This window comes from Falco punctatus, assembly GCF_963210335.1.
Source record: "Falco punctatus genome assembly, chromosome: 13".
NCBI lineage: Eukaryota > Metazoa > Chordata > Aves > Falconiformes > Falconidae > Falco > Falco punctatus.
In genome coordinates, this window is record NC_137593.1 from 15,906,593 (window position 1) to 15,933,259 (window position 26,667).

Below are 26,667 nucleotides of genomic sequence, written 5' to 3' on the forward strand. Positions count from 1 at the left end.
ACGGACCGGCCACCCATTGGCGGGGCGGCAGGTGGCGGCCGGGGGTGGGGGGGCTGCCCCCAGCGGGGACCCGGCCGGGTTAGGGGCTGCCGAGGGGAAGGGGGGTGCAGGTCCCTGGCAGCTGCGCCTGCTGGAGAGCAAAGGTGTGTGTTAGGCGGGAGCGGGGCAGGCAGCGGCGTACCCTGGCGGGTAATACATAAGGCCTGCTGCGTGGGTCAGGGGTGCAGGAGTAAACTGGACCAGATGGATGCTCTGGGTGGGGTCCCCTGCATCTCGTTCCCATGCCCGACAGCGGGTTCAGGGCTGGGTGCTGCCCTTCAGTGCTGCTGTTTGCCATGGCTGGGTGAGATGTGCGTGTGTGAAAGCTGTTGTGGAACTTCTCCCACGTCTGAGCGCCCGCTGCAGAAAACTTTACTGTCTTTGTTAGCTTTCTGGGCCTGGTTTGAGAACAGAATCAGAGTTTAAAAGTCCCCATTCCTGTGGTATTTCACAAAGTAGTTTTTAAGTGAATGACGGTAGGTGAGTCTGATCAGCATGTTTCAGAGTCGCCTGTGTAGCAAATGGAAAGATTTTCTAGCAGACATGATCCTGGCTGGCCCCTTATTTTTGTTGTTTTGATAGTGTTGCCTGGGACTGATGGGATTTGATGTGCTCTAGATGAACATACACACAGTTTGCCTGATTCTGATGTTATTTTTTCCTTGTTTTGTTTGTGGGCACTTTTTGACTGTGGCAAAGATGGCAGGGCTCTAAAGGAGCATCCTTCGATGTCTCAGACTCTGCCCATCATGTCTCTTCCATTGGTATGTCTTCAGACTTTCCCAAGGAGAAAAGAATGTGTTGGTCATGCACCATTTCTATTTTAAATTAGAAAAAGGAAAAAAGAGTTCCCAATTTAATATTAACATCAGAAGCACTTCTGTAGTGCTTTGATTGATCTGATCTTTGCATATTTCCATTGTCTAGAGGATTACTTAGAAAACAAATTGGTCTATTAACAGAGCAGGTTGCTTCCTTTATGAACACTTTTTATCCATCTGCGTTTTTTATACACAGGTCAGGCTGACCTAGGAGCAATATGGGAAAATACTGAAGGGAGCCATAGTTGTTGCAGGCAAAATAACACCCAGTTACAAGTAAAAAAGAACCAGATTGACACACTGGGTAAAGAAATGAGAGATCGGCAGAAAGCCTTGACGACTGGGTTCTTATCACAACACACAGTTGGTTCTGAGATCATTATTGTACTTGATGGCATCATCAGAAACCCTCAGCGCTTTGAGCGGACACTAAATAGATTTAAATAAAAATGCAGATCAGGACATATGAAGCCAGAAGAACAAACTATAATTGAAATCCAGGTAGTTCTGAACAAGGGTCAGAAAAAGGAATGAGTTACATAAAGTACTCTACATACCTGGTGTTCCCCTTTATTTTTATATTTTGGCAGCTTTACGCTAGTTTTTAATTCTTCCTTTCCGTTAGTTGTTGAGCAAACCAAAGAAACGGGGGAAACAAAATCTTGACAAAGGCCAAAATTTCTCAAAATTTGCTGAGCTTTTCTGGGTGTGTGTGCTTCCGTTGATTTAAATAAGGCTGCTTATGGCAGCATAGTTGGACATTACCTTAAGTTTTGGTAGGACTGGAGCCTTTGCTTTATCCTTTTTGATGAACTTCATATGATCAATTGCAGAATCACATCAGTGGGATCACAACAATCACACCAGTGAGTTCCTTCAGCCTGACTTTCCTTGAACTGGAGAGGGACAGCTACGTCACCTTTCCCTGATTCTTTAGAAGATTTTTTTTTGACTTAATATTATGCCACACTAAAGAGAGGCATGCTGAGGTTTATTTGTTGTTGTTTTTTTTTTTTAACGAAAAGACATAAGCATTAGATTTATGAATAACAGAAACTTGAAGATTGAATTATTTTTTTATAATTTTGTTTTAAAAAAATATTTTGCCACAGTGTAAAATTAGGACTGTTGTAAGGACTGAGGAGGATGTGAGATTAGCTCTTGGAGCAAAATGATAGATGTCTTTTTTATAAGCATCTTGTTTTTGAAGTGGAGTATTGTGATTATTTTACATGTTGTATGAAAGCTTTTATTCAGCAAAGCACCTAAGCATGCACTTGAGGCTACTTTGTCATTTCTCATTTCTAAATGATTTACTGCAATAAAAGTAGCATGTAATAACTCTACTTGTGTCTGCTGATCAGGACAGGGCTGATGGTGAACTAGGTAAGGAAAGAAAAATATTTTCCTAAGCAGTAGTACCTCTGACTCCCCCAAAAGCATTACCATGGTGGACAAATTCTCAGTGATGGGAAGAATTTTCCAGAGCTCATTGACTTTCTCAGGGAGGTCTTAGCAATGACAGATTTGGGCATTGGATTTTTATTGTGTCAGCTCACGGTTCTCCTCAGCTGTCTGTATTAGCTTTTAATATAAAATCAGAAATCTTTTTACAATTCAGATAAAATGTAAAAAGTTAAATTAGAGGCATTAGTTAACTTTAGACTGAGGGTGAAAATCCTTCCTCTCCAGAAGACCTAAATCTGCCAGCTTTCACATCTACAAATTCTTTATTTCACATGTTCTGTTGTAGTGCTTATGTCTCATGCAGATCCAGTCCTACCAAACTTTAAAAAAAGAGGGCTGGAAGCCAAGTTCCCTTAAATTCTACTGAAATAGTTCTTCCCATCAAGATTTTTTAAATCTAGGGCAGATAGTCTATGAGCTAGAGGTGTAAGTGGGGCACGGATCAGACACTCTTTCCCATTGCTTGTGACCCTGTCATCCTGAATCATCCCTTGTACTGCTGATGCACTTGAAGAGCACAGGGTCACTGGTAATTAAGACAGCTTTATAAAAGTGCATGCAGTTGCAGCTGTAGGATGAAGAGTACCTGGAGTGCAGAATTTAACCATGTTGAATTCTCTTGGAAAAAGAAACCTTAACATTTGCACATACACTACTGTCTTGTGGGCTCATGAGTTGTGCAGGGGTGCATTAGGTCACTATTTGGCTGGATGATCTCTAGTAAAAATGCCAGGTATTGCAGGAATTGTTGCCAGTGACATGGTGGCCTGGATTCCCTCTCAGAGGCATTACTAAGCAGTACTCTGTAGAGGCCACGTATGCCTCGAGACCTTTTAGGTAGATGCCAGCGATGTCTTTTAAGTGAGCATCTCTCAGCTGAAGCATTTGTTTAACACTGTCATATAAGGCATAGATCAAGGACAACAGCTTGCAAAATCCTTTTTGATCTGTATGAGAATGACAGGCATTGTGTGATAGCTTCAGTCCAGGTGGGAAAGATCAGCATTGCACTCTGAGCTAACCAAAGAGGTGTAAGAGTCTGCAGGAGAGAATTATGTAGGTGTTACACAGACTCTGAATGGGGAAAGCAACCAGTTTAAAATGCCATTTGAAGCACATAGAATAAACTCTGGAGCTTGTCCTGCATGCCTTCAAAGCTATTCTGACACTGTGCTCAATGCTTATTCTGTCATCTTAACCCAGAAATGCTAGAAGAAAAGCATAGCTGGGAGAAGTATACCATCATCTGGCACATGCAGGCTGATAGGCCAGTCTTGATAATTGTTATACGTCACAGCTTCTACACAACACATTATGGTGACTTATTTACAGAAAGACTAATTTTTCTTGCTAAAGCAGGAGATTGACACAATATGACACAGGATTGTATTTGCAGCCACATTTACGATTCAGCCGGTGTCAAGCCATCTTCACTTAGAGCTGAGTATCACAGCACAATGCACAGGGCAAGCAAAAGCACGAAGGTAATGAAAAGTATTTTTCAATGAAGTGCATAATTATGAAACATGGCCCACATCTCTCACTTGTTTATCTGAATGGCCTTGTGATTTTAGATGCTGTTGTTAATACTGGTAGATGGATGCAGGAAGCAGCAAGAGATTATCTCCAAGATAGTGCTTATGACCAAGATATGTACTTGGATTAAGCTTTCATGAGGTGGGTGGCATGTTTATTCACTGGACCGCCTTTATAATAGAGGTAGATATTAGGTGGCTGGAGTGGAGTGTTATGTCCTGCCACTTTTGAGCTACCAAAAAAAAGTCCCATTTCTGCAACAGCCATGAAGGTGCTGATTGACAGATATACTTCTATCTTGCAGCATCCCCTAAATATTCACTACAGAGCTGCATGTGCCAAAGTTTAAGAGAGGCAATATATTCTCTTGGACTGCACTGTCATATGAAGTGTCACAAAGCTGAGTTTCAACAAGACTGCTAAAACACTGGCGTGAGAACAGCAACATCACAGTGCTCACTGGGCAAATGGGAATCTCGTCATCATAAGTATCACTGTGCAGTGGATTAAACACAAGATTGAATGTATGTGTTGCAGAGAAGTGGACCAGTTTTCCTAGGTTCACGGCCATTACTCTAACCACTTGATTATACTGAGTTTACATTATTGTAGCAGCCATAAAAACCATGGGAGCTTTCCCCCTGATTCTCCTGACCTTTGTATCACACCCATTAAAGTATGGGTCGCGTAGTCAGTGACTTCTCTCGACTGTGTGTCATAGGTACATTCTTGCTCAATTACTTTATCCTATGTAATGGAGGATTTATCCTATCCTACTTATCTCTGTAATGGAGATAGCAATTAGAGAAATAATCTGCATGTGTGACTGCACATCTTACCCTCTCCTTTTGTATTATACTAGAAGTAAAAGTCATAGCAATCAGATTGAGTTCCCTCCTCATTCCTCCCCACACCCCATGACTTTCCAGTAGCAGGACTGGAGGCTCTGATCCTGTAGCCTACGTTACCTTTCATCCACTAACTGTGGAGCAGCTGGGTGCAGATATAGCATGGCTCAGATTAGAAAGTCTTCCCTGAAACGTGAGTGTGTCTGCATCAGGAAAGCCCAGTGTAAATATCTTTTTCATTTTGGAAATGACAAATTTGACAGCTTGCGAATACTTTCCAGTGTCAGTAAAAGCATTTTGATCCTGCATATGCATGCACACCTTGGTTCCAACAAGGCAACGCAGGTGGGACTTGTAGGTGGTACTCATTGGCATTGCAGCAGTGACATGTGCAGGGCTGAAGACCTGTCCCGGCACTGCAGCGGTGCCCTTGGAGCACAGCCATGGCAGGGCAAGCTCCGCAGGGAGGGCATGTCTGCACCCACCTCCCCTTGGCCAGGCGGTTACAGTTTTCCTACACTCCTCTTCTGGCTTTGTCACCCTAGAAGTATACTGATGGATTCTTTGACTTGTTATTTATTCTGGGGTGCCAGAGTCTCTACAATAATTACTTCACAGCGCAGTTTACCACAGCGAATGTTGTTAGAACAGTGATACAAATTTGTTGTCGTAGCCAACTGGCATCCAGTTTAAGGATCTTTCCCTCTGACTGTTTAAATTAGAGTCTGCATTGTCTTGTGTGATAATGCTCACAGAGCAATAAGACAGTGTGCTTTCTATGAAATGTCTTGTAGCCGGTGATCTTTTAAGCCTTTCTTGGCTTGTCTTCTGGTCTGAACATCTGTGCTCTGTCCCTCTTTGTGTTGCGTTCATTGCTATTGGATATTTTGCTTTAGGCAAGATCAAGCCTAGTGTTCTCCATTTCCCTTCCTAATCATGGTATTGTGTTGTGACTGCGTATGCTGTTAATCAGCTTTTGCAATCCATCCTGGAATGTCTGTATAAAATTTATGCAATATTCTGGAATCCTTTGGAATGACAGCAGAAAAAAGAGATTAGAAAATAAAGGAATTTTTAAATCAGCAAAATCTTTTCAGTTTTCTCTATAATATTACCTGCATTGTGTTTTAATCTAGGTCTATTAGTGTCTAGATGTTTTCTAAATCTCTAGTGTCTGTTACCTGGGACGGAACGTGCAAAACCATCTTTCTCTGCTTTCTCCTTCCACCCCCAAATTTGTAACATTCCATTAGGATTTCTTAGAGTCAAGGAGAACCTCTCTCTAGCAGCAGGTGAATAAAGTCTGGGGCAATACCTGCCCAGAATGAACATAAATGCCAAAAGAATTTTTTATTTTTGTAGTTATTTAAAATTATTTTCTAGTTGCTTTCATGATACCCTTGTCATTGTCCCAGTGAACTAACATGCCTATGACACTGAAGGATATTGTTCTATATTTGCATATAGACTTTAATGCTTCTTAATGTCACGTTTAATGCAATCAGAAAACTCATAGTAAACACAGTCTCATGCCACTAAAAAGCAGTCAAACTCCCACAGTCCATGTGACATTCAGCAGCAATGACGGTTGCAGGGTGTGCAGCAGTGGTGAGGTGACCATATTTTTTGGTTCTAACAAAGTCACACTTGACCTCTGACCTCACATCTCACTCTTGGTCCCAAGTGTGGGGTCACCTCACAGCAACCACCTGCCCTGCAATGTTTCTTCCACAACATATCAATTGCTCTGGCAAAGCAATTGCATACGTTTAAAAGATTTGCAGGCATATTGTTCCCATATGCTAGTTCTCTTGCAACGAGATATTCAGTTGTCACTGCTGGGGAACACAGTGCCCCTTTAACCTCCACCCTAAGGCTTGTGAAGCTGAGTCTGGTACTGAAAAATTTCCCCAAACACTGCAGCCAGTGCTAAATGTGTCTTACACAGATTTTTGCTGAAGCCCTTGGCTTACACCACTACTCAAGGCTACCTTGCCTACCATCTTTTTGTGGTCACGGCTGATATTCTTAAAATAAATATAACTGAAGAATAATTCCCCTCCCCTTTTGCATTTCAGTGAATAAACTAAAGGAGGATGATCCCCACACCACCTTATTAAAGTGGGAAATTCAGCATCAGAGAGAATGTAGCATTGCTGATCTGCTACAAACGTGACCACAACAATCTAGCTGTGTATTCACAGAGAGAAAGTTATTAGTGTTGGAAAGTGAAATGCTATGTAGGGGGAAAGCTACTGGGGCCTTAACTGTTTTTCCCTCCTGCTTTGGTTGTCGCAGATGTTAGTCACATCGCATAATGCACTACTGGAAGGCACTCAGCTACTACAGTGACGAGGGCAGTATAAGAACCTATATAGAATAGAAAAAACTGTAAGCAATGATGTCCTGCGAGGATGAATTCAGGGAAGAGGATGCCTAAGGGCTATATAAGCTAGTGGGTGGTTTCACTAGCCCAGGAAATGGAAATAAAGCTCCAAGCCTCTGTCCTTTAAAGGCTTTTTTTTCCTTTGCCATTCTTTCTGTTATCACTAAACAATCAGGAAAACAGAAAGCAAATCAGTTTGAAGATTTTCCAGAGAAAGCCCACAGGAGCAAGGGGACACCTTTTCCCCAGGTGTCCCCTGGCATTGCTTCTCCCGTGTTTCTCTTGTGCTTCTAGCAGTCCTGTGGGGACATAGGACATGCTAACCTGCTGTAGCCTATGCTGTCTCTACCTTGCACAAATCAGTTGTCAAGGGAAAAAAAATTATTATATTATGCTACTAACCTAACGATAGCCTGTTGAAAGACTAATTTTCTTCTTCCCTGCTCTCCAGAAACACTTGGGCTCTCCTCTCCAGTGAATCTTCAGAGCCAAAGAGGTCCAAATAGGTGCTTTATCTCAGCAGGGTAGATGTGCCACCATCGTGAACCACAGCGGCAGTGATTGCTCCATGATACGGGTCAGATTTCAGGTGCCTAATGAGAGCGATGGGAGGTACTAAGTGCAGAGCTGGCCTGAAAATGTGGCTACTATAGTTTGGACATTAAGCACATGCAACTCCTCCTGAAATCAATGGGAGGCAAAGGCCTCTCAGCACTGGAAATGGGAATGTGATTCATCTCTGAAGTCTAACTTTACAGAGCAGCTGCAGAGTTGTCTACCTCTGAACTTAAATCAGTATGTCTTAACCATCTTAATGGCTGATAGAAAGAAATAAGCACATCTAATTCTGGTCACTAGGTAATTCTAGGTGGCTGCAGGTAATTGGAGGCAATTAAACTGATATGAAACTAATTCTGTTCTTGCTGTCTAAAATCAAGGAATTGCTTATGGGGGGCAACCACAGTAATAAGAAACTTTTCAAGCTAATCAATGCATCCAGTGAAATATCTCATCAGAATAGCTGGGCCAAGGACAGGAAGGATCATGGAGTCCAAACTCCAATTCCCTTGCAGTCATCAGGCACATCTGGAATTTAAACTTTAGACTGAAGATGCCTAAAGAATGTACCCTGGTTATTTTTAAATAGATGGCTAATAATTTTGTTCTGTCATAGACGTATTGTTGCAACAGTCTTTTTTTGATGCTGAAACCACTAGATTTGTTTTTTTGGGTATTTGTTATAATTTTATGTAGAAATTAGTTGGATATACCAGAATAAGTATGAAAGACACTTTTTCTTATCCATTGTATGCAAGATAAACAAGAATTATGGGCAAGATATAAAAAGAGATGACATTCTCTAGCTATATTTCACAGTATTGCAAGAATAGTACAAGTGGTAAGTAAACCTTTTTTTAGGTTCAAAAATACATAGTGAGTGCTTAACTTACTCATTATAATGGATATAGAAGAAGAAATGTGATAACATTTGTGATAGTCTCACACCGTGGAACTTGAGAGAGATTTCAAGTTCATAAATATGTTAAATGTTTCCTTCTTTGCTATTGTACTAAGTAATAAGCGTGAAAATGCACCATGTTGGATCTTCAATGGCTGACATTCATTCAGCCAAGTCTACTGCTTGCTCAATAAATTATGTATGTACATTAAAATATCATTTGTTGAATCTACACAAAATAGATGCACTCTGCAGTGCATGTGATGCTGAAAAAATGCAATTATATTTAAATATATTTCTGTTTTACCTGAATATCTGTCTCAATGGCCACATCCTCACTAAATGTAATTTGATTTCAATGGATTTGGGAGAATCCGGTCCCCAAGACTTTAGTACTGTAGGGTAGTTGATTGTATTTACTGTTCTGGGCTGGCAGTTGCACCTTTTGGGGATGAATATTAATTCTCCTCTTAGCATAAGCATGTTTAGAATATTCCCTTTGTTCCATTGCCCAGATGTGTCTCATGTCATCAGCAGATGAGCTGAACAGCAGTGGTTTGACATGCTCGGCAGCTGATTAGGCGTACCAGTTTGAGTAGACTGCGATGAAGCAATTCGCGTGGACGCAGCGGGGCTGTTTCTTCATTGTGCTGTAGTGTTAAGCAGTGGTAATGAAGAGCTGGTAAACAGCACACTGTTGTGTGTGCCTGGGTGCACAGGTCCATAGGGCTGTGCTGGTATTGTCAAGCCTGGAATATGCTTTGGGAGGAGCATCAGATATGTGCAGGACATTACGATGGCACCAAAAAAACCCCTTTACCTGTAGAAGCGTGTCCTTCAACCACTGAAAATATTTTTGCAGTGGGGAGAAAACAGTGGGAAATTTCTCCTGATTATCATTAGGATGAGTTAGGCACAATTTTCCCAACAGCAGTAACACTGTAGCTACTGTCTATGTGAGAGGAGAAAAACTCTCCAGCTGGTGTTTTCTTGATCAGCTTCTTTCAAGTGGAGAGAAGGAAAAAAGCTGTAGATGCAACAGATGGTTTAAAATGGCCAGTGGCATCCCACAGCTTGTGTACCTGGTGCCTGGAATTGGGTCCTCTGACCGCTGCCACTGTCTGCCTTAACAAGAGAAAAGCCATGAAAGGATGCAAGGCCTGTTGGTAAAACTGCGCGTGAAATGGGTGATTAGGCATGAGACAGTTATGATCATTTGTCCCAGGCACCACGTTGATCACTTTATAGTCTCAAATTGTCTTAATGTATTTATTTCTTCTGTCTTCCCACTAAGAGGCTTTTCCTTTCATTCCTCGTGCTGTAATGAACCAATACACAGTAGCAACAAGGCAAAGAACCGTTATTTTTAGTTGGTGGCCTACGTCTCCAGTAGCAACCTCCGACATAAGTGAGCCCAATTTTGTGCCCGTAATTACAAGTGGGCCCAACTGTTTGAACTTGCAATTGCACCCATTTAGAAGCTTTGCAATTGGGCAGTTAGTCTTCTAAATGGGGACAATTGCAAGCTACAAATAACTACTCCAGCATTTAATTGCTGACGTAAAATGATTCCTACAACATTGGAGGTCAGGTAGAAGCCCAGCTAAAAACAAAACAAAACAGCCTATTTGGGCAGCACAGAAGAGGCATGAACTCTCCTGGTCAATAAATCTGCTGGCGGACTACAAATGGGTGCAAAAATTGAGTCACGTGCATTTGTCAGGAAAGAAAAATCATGCCTAGGGCACTGCTGTGCAGCAGCGGTGCAGCAAGCTCACACTTCCATAGCAGACAGGTAGACAAGCTGACTGGAAGCCATCCAAAACACAGCTACCGGTATTTCAGCCACTGGAATGATATTTAAAAAATGGTTCCAAAAAGGTCACATTCCAGCCCACAACATACTAGCAAAGTTTAAAGACCAAATAAATTTGTCTTATGTTCTACAAAGGAAACTTTTATGTCATAGTCAAATTTGCTACATAAACTGTTTTTATACTTCAAAGAAGTAGTAGTACTACCCCTTCTCAAAACCTTGCCTTAAGGTTTTCACCATTTTTCTGAAGACAGATGAAGAATATTATTAGATTGATACCTGATTTTTCTTTTTGCAAGTATTGTGAGAATTCTTAATTATAGAACCAAATAACACCTCTGAGCTGCATTTAAATATATGTATGTATTGGGGTATGGGGTTATAATGCCTGAACTTGCTCCCTTGATGATTCTCACTTCTCTCATTTTTACCACATAACCACCATGTCAGAAAGCATTATTCAGAAGGAATGACTGATTCCAGTGGTGACAGAATTTAAACATGAGCTTAGTTTTAAAGTATTTTCTACTGCAAACCATATGGAAGAGTTCTTATTTTTTTAAATTTAATTTCATGCTGTGAAGGTTTCAATGCAAGCTGGATAGAGGAAACATAACAAACCCCTCAAATAACTGTTTGCGTTTTTAAGCAAACTTGCTTTGATTATATTCACACTCCTTAATATTTGCTTCCCCTGAATATTCTTCCAGGCAGATGAGCTTTCTGGCAGGGATGGTTGAGGAAACAGTGAATTTTAAACACATTTGAAAGTATTTGTAAAGAGTACATTTTTAATTTGCAAATGTGGTACTGCAACTTAGTTCAAAGAGTTCTGCAAATTTTATCAAAACGTAGGAATATGCTTTATGAATTTCTTTGAAATATTAAGTGTTAGCAGTGATCGTCTGTCAGATGAAGTACAGAGCAGTAGAGGTTGTTGTAATGATTCTCTAAATAGCTCCTAAAAACAAATGAATTGCAGGGAATCTAGAGGTCCTTCTATGAACAATTCATACACAGAAAAAAGTCTACTTGGTTATATAAATTTCTTTATCAGTTATGCTTAAACTGAGATTATAATTGCCAAAGATTATATTTGCCTGACACACTAAATGATTTTAGAACAACTTGCTTTAAAATGAAATAATTTAATTTTTTCTTAGCAGAAGGATAGTTAAAGCCTGAGGCTAATGCCAATCCTGTACAGAGTAAGGGAAAGGTACGCATTTGTAATCCCACTGAGGACAAGAGAATTTGGATAATTCCAGAGAGGATTTTGGTTCACTGCTGTGAAGAACAGGAGAAATGGGGGGAAAATTGCTGTCTCACAGAAACTGGAGTTTATCCATGAATCCTCTGTCAGCTATTGGGATTTCTACCTCTACAACTGCTGAGGTATTTATGTGTCTTTTGGCTTGATACACTTCAGTTCCGTCACCAAAATAATTTTTTACAACTAAGCACTTGGTTAAACAGTTTGTCAGGTCAGTGTAGAATATGCCGTCCCTGGGAGGACAAAGTCCTGAGAACTGAATTCTGCTGCAGATGAGGTTATGTCCTTCATGTATACTTTCTAGTCTTGGTTGAGCTTGTGATTCTGGCAGTACAAATTCTGATTAAACAAATAAAATAGAATAATGTACACAATGTATATAATTGTATTTACGTAAGTACAAACCCACATATATATGCATGCTATACATATATATTACTTAATCTTTGTAAATATATATTTGTATATATTTGATTTTATAGTTTGGGCTCCTCACTGGCTCCTGGGCTGCAGCAAGGGGAAAGACAATCCCAGGAGCCTGACTGTCCCCTCCTGTCCACAGTGCATGGGTCTAGGGCACCGTGGGGGCAGCGGGGAGGTAGTTCTAAGTGGAAGATTATCTTTCTGGTTTGTGAAAATGTTAATATTTACTTTTGGCTATCATGCACTTCAGATTTCTCTACTTGGGAATACCTAGGGGATACATGTTTGCTTGCTATGCATTACAGTTTAATTAAGCTGATTTCAGTTGTATCATTTGGTACGCTTTATGGCAAGCATGGAATAAGCAAGGGGTTTATTTTATTTATTTTTAAAGAAAGAATTAAAAAGAAAAGGTACAATGTAGAAGCATTACAGACAATCCTCTCAGGCAGTTGTTTGTTGACCCACTTTTTAGCAAAACACCATATACATTATCATGCTACATCACAGGTATGATTGATTCTGCCCCATCAAACTGAAGGGGATTTTGGCCAGCACCTCAAATGAGAGAAGCATTCGACCCTAAAACACTATTCTTCACATCCTGATGAGTGTGAGATAGTTGCCATTTGTACAGTGCACAGTACTATTGTGAGCTCTTACTCCTTAAATATATTCTTTAATATGCAGTTTTAAATATACCTTCCTTTTCTTTTCCCCTTTCTTTTTTTCAAGCTGTTATGGAAGTTTGCCTAAATAATGTGCAGTCTGCTTTTCTTAGGTAAACATTTCCAAACAGTGCTCATTAATGGCTATAAAGCAAATCCCAGTGCATGCTGATCTTTTATGTTCGCCCCCCCTCCCCCCCTTATGTCCACATTTCTGAGAACATTGATGCTGGAACCAATACAAACCATCCCAGCTGTCTCCAAAATTAGTACTGAGAAAAATAAACTGTTCTTCAAAGTAATAATTTTATACAACTAAATAAATAAATATTGTCAACACTGGGTCAAAAATACAAGCAAAATTACATCGAATTCACCTCATAAGATGGATTGTATGAGTGCATTTCAGTTCCTCTCTCATCATTCTCCTTTATATTTTTAGACAGTCTTTATGTGAATACAATGACTCCAATATCAAACATTTTAAATGATGCTTGAAATATCAGTCACTTGACTTTGATGTCACACACAATTAAATTCAACCCATCTTCTCCCAGTTAATAACAGCAATCTCACCAAGTCTACTGCCTAATTAATACAAGCTATTTGTCACATAGAGGTGACACATGTATATCAGAAAACTTGAAATATTGTTTTGTGCTGCAGTATCGCTAGCCAGCCCTGCAATATAGAAACTGTCTTATGTATGATTGTCTTTAAAGATTTCAAAAGGCCTCAGAGTTTGGTGCACTCAAGCTGGGACTCGACAGTGCATAGAAGGTGCTACTGATGTGTTGGCTCCCTTTAGGCTGCTAAATAGTGAGGTATTTAGAAAGAAACGCGGCTAGAATTGAAAGGTTCATACCTGATCATTCATTTGGGTGATAGGCAGAATTACGAATAGACAGAGCCAGTGGTAATTTGCTTAACCTGCAGTTTTTAAGCTATGTGATAGAATACACAATCATACATTTACTTATTGTTGCGTAAGCATTTTTCCCTCCTATTTATGCTCAGCAATTTTTAACAGTATGTTTCAACCAGGGTTGCTGTTGCCAAACAAATGAGCTTGTCTACCTCGTGTTAATTATCATTGTGTAATAAATAACTGTATAATAAGGCGGGCCTAATCCTGCCGTCTTTAGTTAGGCAAAGCTTCTGTCTGCTTCACTGGGTGTTTTGCCTCTATTAAGGCAGCAGCCTTGGGACTAAAAATTGCCTACATCGTTAGTAGCAGTGAATTAAGGATAATTTGTTATCGAACTCTTTTTGTGAATAAAGCACAACACAGAAACCCACAAAGTAAGAAAAGGCAGGAAACATTAGTTATCTATGGATTAGTAACCATAGTAATACCTATGGATTTTCAGTGCATTATGTTTTTGTTTTGCAGCAAGTGTGTGAGTTTTTTCCTGGATTTTTGATTGTATGTGGTTTTGCTCATCTTAGCTGCTAGCAGTAGGGTGTTTGTAAGTGACAAAAACCACCCATAGCACTTTGGGTCTTTCTTCTGTCCATAAGTGAGCATGGGAAGTGCCACCACAGCAGTTCTGCTCTTGGCTGTGAGAAGGAATACTGGCGCAAGTCAGGGGACAGCTGATACAAAATTCAAACCAACGCAGTCTCTGGAGATCTCTCTATTCACAGCCAGCATTGCTTATATGCTGGTGGGCAAGGTGATGTGCTAACTTCATGTGTACTTTCCTCTCTGGCTTGCCTACTGAGTGGTGTTTCTTAAATATAAACCATCAAAATCTTCCAGTGGAGATGGGTATAGGTCCAGTGGGTTGAAGATTTTTCTTCCCTCCAGTCTACCCTTTGCAACACTGAGATAAGCTCTTTCTACCTTTCTGCATGGTATTCTAGGGGACAGAATCATGTGTGAACATGTTCAGTGAAGGAATAGGAACAGGAGAGGCCTTTTTAGCAAAAGAATTGGATTTTCCCTTTGCTGCTTAAGAAAATGTGAAAGGTTAATTTCACATCTTGTTAAGACATACGCATGTTCACTTTTAAGTCCATCAAAATGTGAGTCTTGATCAAGGTGAAACTGAACCATAAGCCAGACATATGTGTGGAAGAGTAGAGGGTGCCCTAATCCCTGTGCTAGTTGAGGAGAAAGGTGGTATTTGATCTCAGTGACAATCTTACAAGTTATTCTGTAATATGTTAGTGGTAGGAATTTTTTTTTTCTCAGCTGTGGTGTCTGCAAACACATAAGTCACACTTACTGGAAGGAAAAATTTAATTGAAAACAATGACTATGAAAAGGATTTAAGGGTTGTGGTGGATAAATACCTGAATGTGAGCTCCTAAGGGATGCTCTGGTTAAGAAGATTAATGTGGTAGTAGATGGTGGTAGTAGTAGTAGCATGTTGATCCCATTATGCCAGACACATCATAAAGACCCATAAGGGGTTTACAACCTATGCTTAAACTGAGCAGCAGGTAGGGCATACAGACACAGTAAGTTCTGAGAGATGGGGTGATTGAACACTGAAGTCAGACAGTTTAAGATTAGAAATCAGGTGCACGTGATTGACAGTGCAACCATTCAACCACTTGAACAGCATATTCAGAGTTGTAGTGAATTCTCCATCACCTGGCATTTCTACATCAAGTCTAGAAGACTTTCTCAAGGGTAGGTTTTGGTACCCTTATTGTTACTGCCTTTTTGCAGTAGTTACTAAGTGAAAATTTATGTCAATATTATTTAGGAGGTCAGGTTAAAAGATCATAATAGGCCTTTCTGGCTTTAAGATTTTTGAAGGATTAGTCTCTGAAAGTCAAAGGGTTTTCTCTGTGCCACAGTTTTTTCTTTCTATTACCAAATCCATAAGTCACCTTCTCTCTGACACATCTATGAAAACACATTGTTCATTTACTGCTGGTAACAGTCTAGTCCCTGAATTAGAAATCTCTCAAAGATGAAAGGAAAGGACAAGATCTGTTGAATAATTTAGTGGTGTACTGTTAAAAATAGAAAGGATTTGGGGATTTTGGAAATATTCTTGTACCTGGCGTAGGATGTAGCATGTTAGCCGCAGTAACGAAATGGCCGTGTCACCAATATGTCATATATCGCCAAATGTTACCATTGTTACCTAAAAGCTGTAGAGGTAGTTATGTGGCTTTATTCCCAAGAAGTTTAGTAAGGATTGTCTCTCTCTTTTTTTTTTTGGGTTTTTTTTTTTTTTTTTGGTTAACTTTCATCACATTATGCTTCAGTTACCTAATAGACAAAAAGCATTTATCCCTGATGGTCTGTCAGCTACTTCCTGCTACAGAGCTTCCAGGGGCTGAGGCGCTGGAGCTGAGCCACCCCTGGCAGGCGTCCAGCTGCCCGGCCAGCCAGCTGGCGGTGGCGGCTGCTGCTGCTGCTGCTCCTTCTCTAGGTGGAGGAGCGCGGTTCCTTCACAAAGGCTCCAAAGAGTCTTGGAGCAACCGTTTGGATTGCCAAACCAGTGCAATAAGGCGCTAACTCAGATACAGGCAAGCGCTGGTTCATACCGTATGTATTTATGGAGAGCTGCATGTCATCTGTCCCAGAAACTGGGTGACTTTGGAGGAATTAATGAAGCCGTGTTGTTATTAATTCAAGGTGCTAAGTGTGCCTTGTGCTGTGCAGATGCTCCTACTGAGTGTTGTTCTTTTGCCATACTGTTTTAGAGCTAAACCCCACATTTTTGCTGTAAAACTAAAACAAAACAGAGGATGTGTGCTTTCTTGTATCTTCAGACATGGCAGACGTGAGTACCTAGCCTGGCATGCTCTCTAGTGTGATGGAAGTAGGAAGCATGGATCAGGCCACCCTTTCTCACTGTGCGTTCATTAATGGGGTGAGGGGAGCCGAGAGGGTCTGCTCTCCTCTGCTTTCCCCAGCCTCTGCTGCAGCCTAGCACCCTACCGTGGGCTGTGGGCACGTGCCCAAAGGCTGCGGTGCTGGTGTCCAGTCTTGCCAGGCTCCTCTTGTCCTTCTGACTTGGCATGGAATTTTCCAGCATCAGTCAGGGGAAAAAAATCAATGTAAGTGGGTCAGGATCCAGCTACCTGAGGCTTTGCTGTTTGTTAGTGCAGCCATTCCATGTTGTTTCTGTGTGCATTGGGATGACGGTACATGTGCGTGGTTGGTATTAGCACATGGGTTTGATTTCAACTGGAAGTGTTGATGAGCTGTTTCATGTGGCTCTCAGTGCTGTAATCCTTGAAGGGGACGTGGTGTGACCTGCTCACAGCGTATTGGCCTGCGTTTATAAAACGTGTGAGAATTTCAACCCAAGTCTCCCCAAACAGGTCTTGTTTTGGTCTCTTTAAAAAGTATAAATGAGCTTTATTAATCACAGTGCTAATAAGTCATGCATCCCCAGAGCAAATGCGAGGGGACTGAGAAAAGTGTGCGAGGGCTGCCTTCTTCCAAAAGCTGACACTCTACATTAATCTGTGATATTTGTCTGCTCTGAGCTCTGTGCTAGTAGATTTGAGCAGCAGTCAGGCTGATGACATATACCTAAAAATCACTGGGCTCGGAGCTAGCAGGGGTAATGAAGTATCTTGAAAATAGGGTGGTGAAGCACACTGGCTATAAGCAAAAAATAAGTCCTGCCGAGGCCATTACAAAAGCTCTGTATTTGCCAATTATTACTACATATGTAACACAGCTATCCCCTTCACTTCCCAAAGTGAGACGAATGTGGTGAACTCGTGCTGTTGTAGACTATTGAGCACATTTTGATTCTGTCTGGATGTTCTGGGCAGGTGGGGAAGTCCTTGGGTTCAGAGCCCCATCCTGCTTACAAAGAGTTTTATCTCACTGTTTGGAGACCAAACACTTTGCATGGTAACAGAGGACCCTTCTCCCAGCATTTATTACTGACATTTCAGAGATGGTCCTGGCTGACCTGTGAAGGATCTTCCATAGCTTTGCTCCCCACCCTGGTGCTGTGTCTTGGTGTCCTCTGACTGGTGCCGGTGCTTGTGCCAGGGGGGGCTGCCACACCTCGGGTGGTGCAGAAATGCATGGGAAGAGCCCTGCACTCCGCAGGAATGATCCTGGCTATTGGCCACATGCAAATGTACTCAGTCTGTGACTTGTTCCTCCGTGAACTGAAAGTAAGCACGAATTTCAATTCCATGCCTTTACGAGCCATTTTAAAGGTGAAGGATATTTTCTTTCTGATGTTTCCATGTATTAGATTAGGAAAGTTGTCAAAATTAAGCACACCACAGTGGGTAGATGCTTTGTTTGTAGCCAAATGGGTTTCCATAAAGTGATGAATTAATGAAATGAAGTAGTGAGGATCATCACATTGTATTGCCAGAACAATGGGAGATCCATAAAATGATCTGCTTGTAAATAATTTGTGATATCTGCTATGTGCAATGCTACTAAATGAGTCTTATTTTCTACAATAAACACTATTTTCTTTTAGAGAAAAAAAGTAGAGTTGGACTGTCAAAATATTAAATCACAGAAGACTTTACAAATATAATTTTATTTCTTAGCATTTCTATTACTCTGTTTTATGGTATTTATGGAAGATACAAAGTTACTGTTTATCTTTAAAATAAAAATCTTGCCACATCTCTAGCATTTTTGTATTTTATGACTATTTTACAGTATAATGAATGCAGAATGGTTGTGCAAGCTTTAAAATGTATAATTTTTCATGTAAATAAGAAAATATCATACTAAGAAAAATCTTAGTATGATATATCTTATTTTCAAGGTATGCCATTGACGTCACAGAAAGGACATGTAAAAAAAATATAACCAACAAACTCAGTGATTTTAGATCTCCTAAAATACAGTACTGGAAGTAGTTTTGTTTAATAATGTGATGATCCTATTTCTGAATTTCTAAGGTAAACTGGGGATCTTTGAAATAACATTGCAGGGTTTCATTGATACATTTTTCCATCAAAATTATATTTTATTGAAATAAATCCTTTTATAAAGTTATTGATTTGAATGAAAACATTTTGGTGAAAAGAAGAACTGCTAGTAAGGACAAGTAAGTTGCAGAAAGGGTAGAGAAAGCCTAATCCCAGAACATCTTATTGTTTAGAGAATTTGCTTAACTTTGCAGTAGCGGCAGTCAGTAAAATAAAGTTCCTTTTCAGGTGAATACATCGTCATCATCATCTGATAAACCATTTTGGAGTTATGGTGATGTTGATGTCTCTGTTAGAAAATAAAAACAAATTTAAAAATCTCACAGCCTTTGCTCTTAAATTATCTTTACTGTTAAATTAATAATATCAATCAAATGAAAAGAACCCACTTCTCGTAATGTCCTACTCCTGCTGAATTCAGAGGGTGCAGAATAAATGGTTTTTAGGGGGTCTTAAAATATAATGAAATGACAGCATAAAGGATGGTTTTCTCTCTCGTTGAAGTCTGGAGGAAATAGGGAAACCTGGCCAACACTGGAGTTTAGCGCTAGTGGAGTCAGTGTGACTCCAGCCGTGTGCGTGTGTGTGAGCCTACCCACAGCTCATTAAAGGATCAGGGCCGGGCTTAGGAAACTAAATCCTTATTTTACCAATGTTATGTGTAGTACTTTAAATCAGTAGAACTTTGTTTCTTGGCTGATAAAACAAAGCTTGGATCCAGCTACCTAGGGTTTGATTCTGCATTTCTTGCACATCAAGGAATTTGGCTTTACAGGGAATTTTAAGCTTTGAAAGAAATCCTGGATTAAGCTCCTGAATGATTAAAATTTAAGTGCTGTCAGATTTCTACATAAAAAGTAAAAATAAAATAAAAATTAACATTTAAAAAAATAATACCCACAGTCTTCAGGACCTGAGGCAGCCTTGGTGCATTGTAATGGAAATTTCAGTCCCATGTGCCACAGTAACTGCAGCACAGCAACTTTTTTAAATAGCCATAATGATGCTGTTGCTGATGGTGAAGGGAAAATATCACAAACCCTTTCTTTCCTTAACATGTCTCGTAAAGCTCAAGAATGCATAGCCAAGTAATATTTTGTTAATTTTATGTGTGTTTGAATATTGTTGATGGGTACTTGAAAAGAAAGAAGAAAAGTGTTTGCTTTAGCATCTGAGTTTGATGCATACTGATGGCAGACTCAAATTTTGGCCAAACAAAATAAATTACAAGCTTTGTGGATGAATTCTGTGTTTTTAAAATCTTCGTGATTCAAGAAACACCTAGGAAAGGAATTTACACTCTAGTCACCAACAAAAGTTTTTTGGTTCAAATATAGTTTTATTCATGTAGTAAAATGGCTGTTTCTGGATCTTAAATTTTTACTTTTGGATAGCATGTTAGTGTTTTAAATGCAGGAGGATAATTTTTCCCTTGCTCAAATAATCTGAAGATGTGGTCTCATTCTCTACGTAGTCCCATGCAGGATATTACTGTAAGACCTGGTTTTCTTTAATTATTCATTCATTTGTTTGTTTGTTTATCCCCCCTTGCAATTTAATTTACTGGAGGATTTTTTTTTCTTTTAAATTTCATACAGAAAGTTTCAAGGTCAAACAGTGAGTGTTTTTTGGAATGGTTGAGATAAGAGTGATCCTTAGTGTAGACAGATTTAACAGAAAACATTTTTTTTAAAATCAATTCTCATTTGTAACATACTTAATAGTTCACATTTAAATCATCTAAACCAAAGTAAATATTTTAATGTGATGTCAATTACAATTTTATGTCAAAATCACAAAAAAACCCAACAAGCTTTTAAAATGACATAAAAGGTGTAAAGTGGTGACACAGGCATGATACCTTTTTGATTTAGTCTTTTTAATTTGGTGGTATTAAGATACCTATACCCGTACATTGTCAATCCAAACTAAAACTCTAAGAAAACAGTCAAATTGTGTAAGGTTCACAGTAGAAACCAAACCCTTTTGGAATAATAATAAAAAAACTTGCAGTATTTATGATGTTGAGAAGTCCTTTTTGTAGGTTACAGAACAAACAAAGTCTTAAGTTGCTGCTTCTGATTTTGATGGTAAAAAAAGCAACCATTTCAGAAATATAGAGGTGTTAGAGCAATCAAAGAGACTGCTTTCTTACCATAATGTTAGCATCATCTCAGCATGTGGTGCCAGAAAGGTTCTCTTTCTGCAGCATACCACTAATCCCACATTGTCTTTATTATCTTTATTTTCTGATGCTTGCCCATGCTGGTCATTCACAAACTGCAAAGACTAAGGATGGAACACCAAGGTCTTCAAATACCGATAAATTATATTAATATTAGGAAACCCTTTAAAGTCTTTAGCATCCTATGAATTCCAGGTTGCAGTCACCCCACAATATATGTTAGTATATAGATGTATACTAATATGAAACAAGTATTTTACACTGTCACTTAGGAAGAGGCAATGATTTATAGCTCCACAGTACCAAGAAAATTTCATCTGTGGAATACATGTTTATGGATATCCTTTTATAAAAGCTGATTTTACAAGTGCCCATCCCCCTTTTTGGATGTAAGAAAAATATGTGCCTGAAATATGTGTGTCTGTGTTTCTTAGAGCCTGTAAAAATGAATTGCAGATATAAACCAGAACAGTTGATTGGCACAAACTATTACTGGATTGTAGACTTGTGATTTGTGCTTTAAATTAATTTTAGGCAAGTGAGGACATAAACTCTGGCTGCAGCGCATCTTTGTTACTGCAAAAGCTCCTGAACATAGAGTATTTTTGTCTTCTGCAATATCTCACCCTATAGATCTAGCTGTGAAAAATGTCTGTTATGAAATGTAGCATATAACCTGTAAGTAATGGCAACTAAGTAGCTGGTAGTGTGTGGCTTTGCAGAAATTGAATATGAAAAACACTGTGAGTCCAATTACGTCATCTTTACATTGAGTGCTTTCTCATATGAGTGTTTCTGTTGAAGTCATTTCACATACCTCCCAAAATGACTCTTTCAAAATAATTACAAAATCATTTTCAACAGTGAATAAATGTGTTAAGGCTCACCAGTGATTTTAAGGGTTGAAAAAAAGGGCCCTTTGTGTTAGATAATTTCATTGCTCTATGTTCACAAGTGATTAACTCCCCAATGAGATCTGATTGCTTTTTGTATTCAGACCGAAAAAAGAAATGTAAAATGAGCAAAATATTGTATTTTGAGTGCTGACTATAGGGCAAGTTTAACATATGCTTTTTGGGACATCACCATGATTTGTTAGTAGCCATATTTGCTGCACATGTGTGACATGGTAGCCTGCCAAAAGGCACACAATAGTTACATGGTGGGTCACTGAAAAAATAGATTTCAAATGGAGTATCTAAATATTTAATTCACATACAGATATGGGACCTCTTCTAAGACACTGTGGTCTATTAAGGAAATAATAATATACATTTTATTAGAAACACATGTTGCCTAGGGATCCAGTTCCTTCTTCCCTTCATGTAAATGACAGCAATCCTTGGACCTTAAGATGCAGGTCTAGAACCCGGTCCAATTAAATGGTAGGTAGAAAGACACTGGAAGGAAAACAAAACCTCTCTTCTCAGGTGGAAAGAAGATGTAGGCTTACGCTAAAATGAGATGAGTGTACACGAATATAAGGACCACCCTCTTGCCCTCTCCCAATGCTTCTCATTTGTTGCTGTGCAGGATGCAGAGGGGAATGTTTGAAAGTGCGCCTAGGTCTGCCCTCCCTGTGTAACCCCATTCGAATCCCATCGCTGCCTTTGTGCAGTGGAACAAGACGGTTCTGTGGCTTCAGGACCTTGCATGGAAACAGGGCAGGATTACTGTATAACTGTGGATATTCTGTAGCTGAGCAGTAAATCACAGCTGAAAGATGTTCCTAGCTAATGCACTGTAATAATAATACAGAAAATACTGGGGAAGTCCTTGTGCCGTAGTCGTCTGGTACATAACTATTTCACGAGTCCTCTACTCAATTAAGAGGGCATCAGAGGGTAGGGCAGGTACCACATTACTTGTGCTGTCAGGTTACTCCTTCCAACATGGACAGCTCAAATGAAGCAACTGACCCCATCCTCCCCTCAACTGGACCAGATGCGGCTATTTTTGAGAGAGATGGTTAGGGCATGGCACGGCTAATTCCTCACGCATATCATAGTTTTTGTGGAACTGTGGGATTGTATGTGGCCAGCCTTCGGAAATACACAGGGAGGTGCTGGGCTGTCACAGAGACTCCATCGATCCTCTGTGTCTGTGTTGGCATTGCGGGAAATGCAGCTGAAAGGGTCTAATGCATATGTGACTGGACAGCTCAGCACAGTGTCATTGGTGCTTACTGGGTAGAGGGATTAATTTGTTGATTAATTTGTTCCTTCAGCTATATCCCAAGGTACAAGGTTGCCCTAACTTTTGTGGGGTTGGGCAGCGATCGTTACCAACTGAGCAACCATTGATTCTGGGTTACTAAATGTCTTAGTTCTGCCCTACTTCATACTTTATTTTTTTAAATAAATAGGAGGAGCCCATCAGCTATCGGTGTGGGGGTAGCTGGCTGCTACTTCTGGTTCCTGATACTCTCTTGATTTGCTGGCAAGTGCTGTTAAACTCTAACATTGTCTAAATTATTAAACAAAGCACTGTCTAAATGGAGAGCTCCCCAAATGGTTTCATTTGGGTACCACCACTGACCATTGGCTCCCAGGTTTGTGCCAGGCGTAGCCCTGTTATTCCTCTCTGTATTCCTGCTGCACGTTTTCCCCATTCCAGAGCTATGAACTCAACCCTGCTGCTCTATTTTGCCTCCTCCGCAAGCACTAGCTCCGTATCTCCAGTGATGACCATGCAGCTTCTCTGGCATCACAGCTCCCTGAACCCTACGTAGCCTGGGCTGGGAGCTGGGCTGCTCTGTGTCCTCCCCACCTACAGCAGCTGCTGCTGGGGGTGGTGGGTGTGACAGGACAGTGGACCCCATTACTGCAGCTTGACATGAGATCTACATATGCAGCAGGTTTAAGAGATGGATTTCTTTCTGGATTGGAATTTCTAAGTTTTTTATTCTTTAAGACTATTTATAAAGACATTGTAATGGAGGGGGGTGGTATTTTCTTTTTCTTTTTCTTTTTTTTTTGTTTTTTTTTTTTTTAAGACAAAAAGAGGAAAGAACTTTATCTGAATTTATGGAACAGAACATAATATTCCTGACTTAATTCTTAAGTGACAACGCCAAAGATGAAATTAATTGGAATAGGGTTGCATAGATCCCTGAATGTCAGGTGTTTACAATTGTCTTGGAGGATATCAGTAAAAACCAGCAAAGAATGTCTGCAGTTCAAGTCATAAATTTTCAAATGCAAAGTCTAGTTTGAAGTTAAAAAAACTATTTAAAACGTGATTAGATGTGGGGAAAAAAAGGCTATTAGGTTTGTCATAATAACTGTGTCTTTGATATATATGTTAATAGCAAGACTGTTGACACTGGAGAGATTGAAATTAATACTTGTCTATTAGTCCAAGGCCAGAAGTTGTTGCCTCAAACCATAATAATTGATTCACTAGTGCATTTGTCTAATGGCTCTGCATTATTCTATAGGGTGCTAGAATGGATATTGCACTCACAGTCTACCTGTGTTCTGGTGTACGTTGTATTTCTGATAATATTTACAATAAGGTAAAATAAGAACAACTGCTAAAGTCAGTTGGTGGCATTTGAATAAAATGGGTGAAGATAAAAATCAGCTCTGTGGGGCTCCATGGGATTTAGGAGTGAGATTTTCAGCCACGAGAGAAGCTTTTTTTCATCCCTGAAATATCTCTTTGAATATTTTGAATAACTCTTATTTCAGAATTACTGTTTTTAGGAGTGAAGAAGTTGAGTTAGCAGGGTGAATCTCCAGGAAATTCCAAGTGATTTGTTAGGGAACATTTTATTAGGACTACTCAATCACAGATAAAATAATCTATGGATAGTAGAGATGATTATATTTGTCATGAATATTTTTATTTGCTGTGTTGATGTATTGAGTTCATCGATAACTAGACACCACTAGTAGGCATAAAAATAAAAATTTTGGCTGGTGAGGAGCATAAATCTGTGTTTGAATGGACTTTCTGGGTAATAATTAATTACGTAGGAATTTCAAATATATGTGTAGTTCACTTCGGAGGGAAATAAATGCATTTAGAATAATTTGGCTATTTCAATGTTGACAACGAGTTTTACTATTTAGAAAAGATAAACAGTAAATTTAATTTGCATAATTAAGTTAATCTTTTTAGATTTTAATGTAGTGTATCACGAGTTCCTAGGCTTGTAAATGAGGTTTTACTAGTAAAACTCTTATTACTAGGACATATACCATTTCCCCCTAGCATCAATACAGAGTGCAAATCTCATAGGTTCCTTTGTCTCAGGGCCAGCAGAATTTTACTGTTTTTACTTCTCTTGAGGGTTGCTTTAAAAATTGTAATAAAAAATACAACTTCTGTGTAACGGTTGAAAGTCTATCACTTTGCAGAAAAATAGATTGTACTTCTAAGGACCTTCTGCCATAAGGACTCTCTTGTAAAGATGCCTGCCTTTAAAATGAAACTTTTTTGTTGGATGAACAGCCTAATGTTCCATGCATTGTACTAGTAGTAGCATTTTATGCAACATTGAAAGACTCAATTAATTTGCATAATTCCATGAGTATTACCATGACTTTAAGGTAGGTTAGCTTGCTCAGGAGTCTTGCCTGCCCAATATATATGTTTGCCATTTTGACAAATTAATCATTTCTGAAAACAATTAATTATACTTATGACAAACTGAACCTTATACCCATGGGTCTTAAATTTTTATAGCAGAAATCTAATATTAATGTGTATAAGATCAGTGATTTAGTGAGTACCTTAACAGTCAACAATGCCTAAGGCTGAACAAAATTAATATTTTGTTTCCCATCTGGAGACTTCAGTAAAATTAATGAGGAAGGGTGCCTTTTGTAATACATAATAGAAATAAATTTACAATATTTAACCCGTGTATTCTACTGACATCAGCAGTTAGATATTTGGTCTGTTTCCCAGTCTGGTGGATGAGCCATGCTGTCTGCTTTATTACTGTAAATATCAATATGGATAATCCTGTCTGTACAGGGAACTTGCATTTTTGCTTTTACTGGCAAAGGTAGACAACCAGATTAATTTTCTTGCATGACGAAATTCCTAATCTTAGAACAAAACGTTTGTTTCTGCTAAGGTATTATTTGGAATCATAAAATACTTGATCTTTCTACAAATGAGAAAAATATGACATCTACAATTTAAGTGCTAGAAACAAAATAAAACCTGGTGGTGGAAAATGAATGATAGGCCATCAACATGCAGAATTATATATATAAAGAGTAGCTGTGATGATATAAACTACAAGCTAAAGTTCTTGTGTCTGTGCGATCTGGAAAATTACCCACTATACTGCAAGGAAAATAGTAAAATGTGGAGCTTATAACCTGACTATTTAGAAGCATCTAAATGCAGTGGTAGTGCTTGAGGGGTTGCAATTTTTTTTCTTCTTTTTTTTTTTTTTTTTCCCCTGCTAGTAAACTCTCCACATCTTGCCACTTTGACCTTGGTGCACACATCATCACCAAAATGAACCAGACCAGTAAGAACACTTTCATTTGTCCCTTCCTGTACTGTTTATTTTGGGATTATTAGTTGTATTTTTTAATGACTTCAGGTTTTTCAAAAGCAGTTTTTACTAAAGGCAGTGGCAATCATCCAGTTGGCTTCCCTGGTACAAGATCATACCCTTGTATTTGAACATCTGTTAAAGGTCTGAATGGAATGGTTTTCCTCCCCCTCAAATATTTCTTAGCTAAAATATCATCTGACAATTCCTGTGAATTTTTGTAATACACTCCATCTGAAACACATTGCAAACCAGGTTTAGTTGCTAAAAATACTTGTGTAATAAATAGTTGATCTGCAAAAATAAAAGGGAGATAAGATGTTACTCGTGTGG

At 39.3% G+C, this 26,667-nt stretch overlaps 1 long non-coding RNA gene across 1 annotated transcript in view; it reads left to right on the forward strand.

Annotated features, from left to right (window-relative positions):
- Positions 1 to 26,667, forward strand: part of LOC308072917 — a 74,594-nt gene continuing 47,927 nt past the window's right edge. Inside the window, exon 1 of the long non-coding RNA XR_013931847.1 lies at positions 1 to 26,667. This exon is cut by the window's right edge and continues 46,020 nt beyond it. This is a non-coding gene — a long non-coding RNA (uncharacterized lncRNA).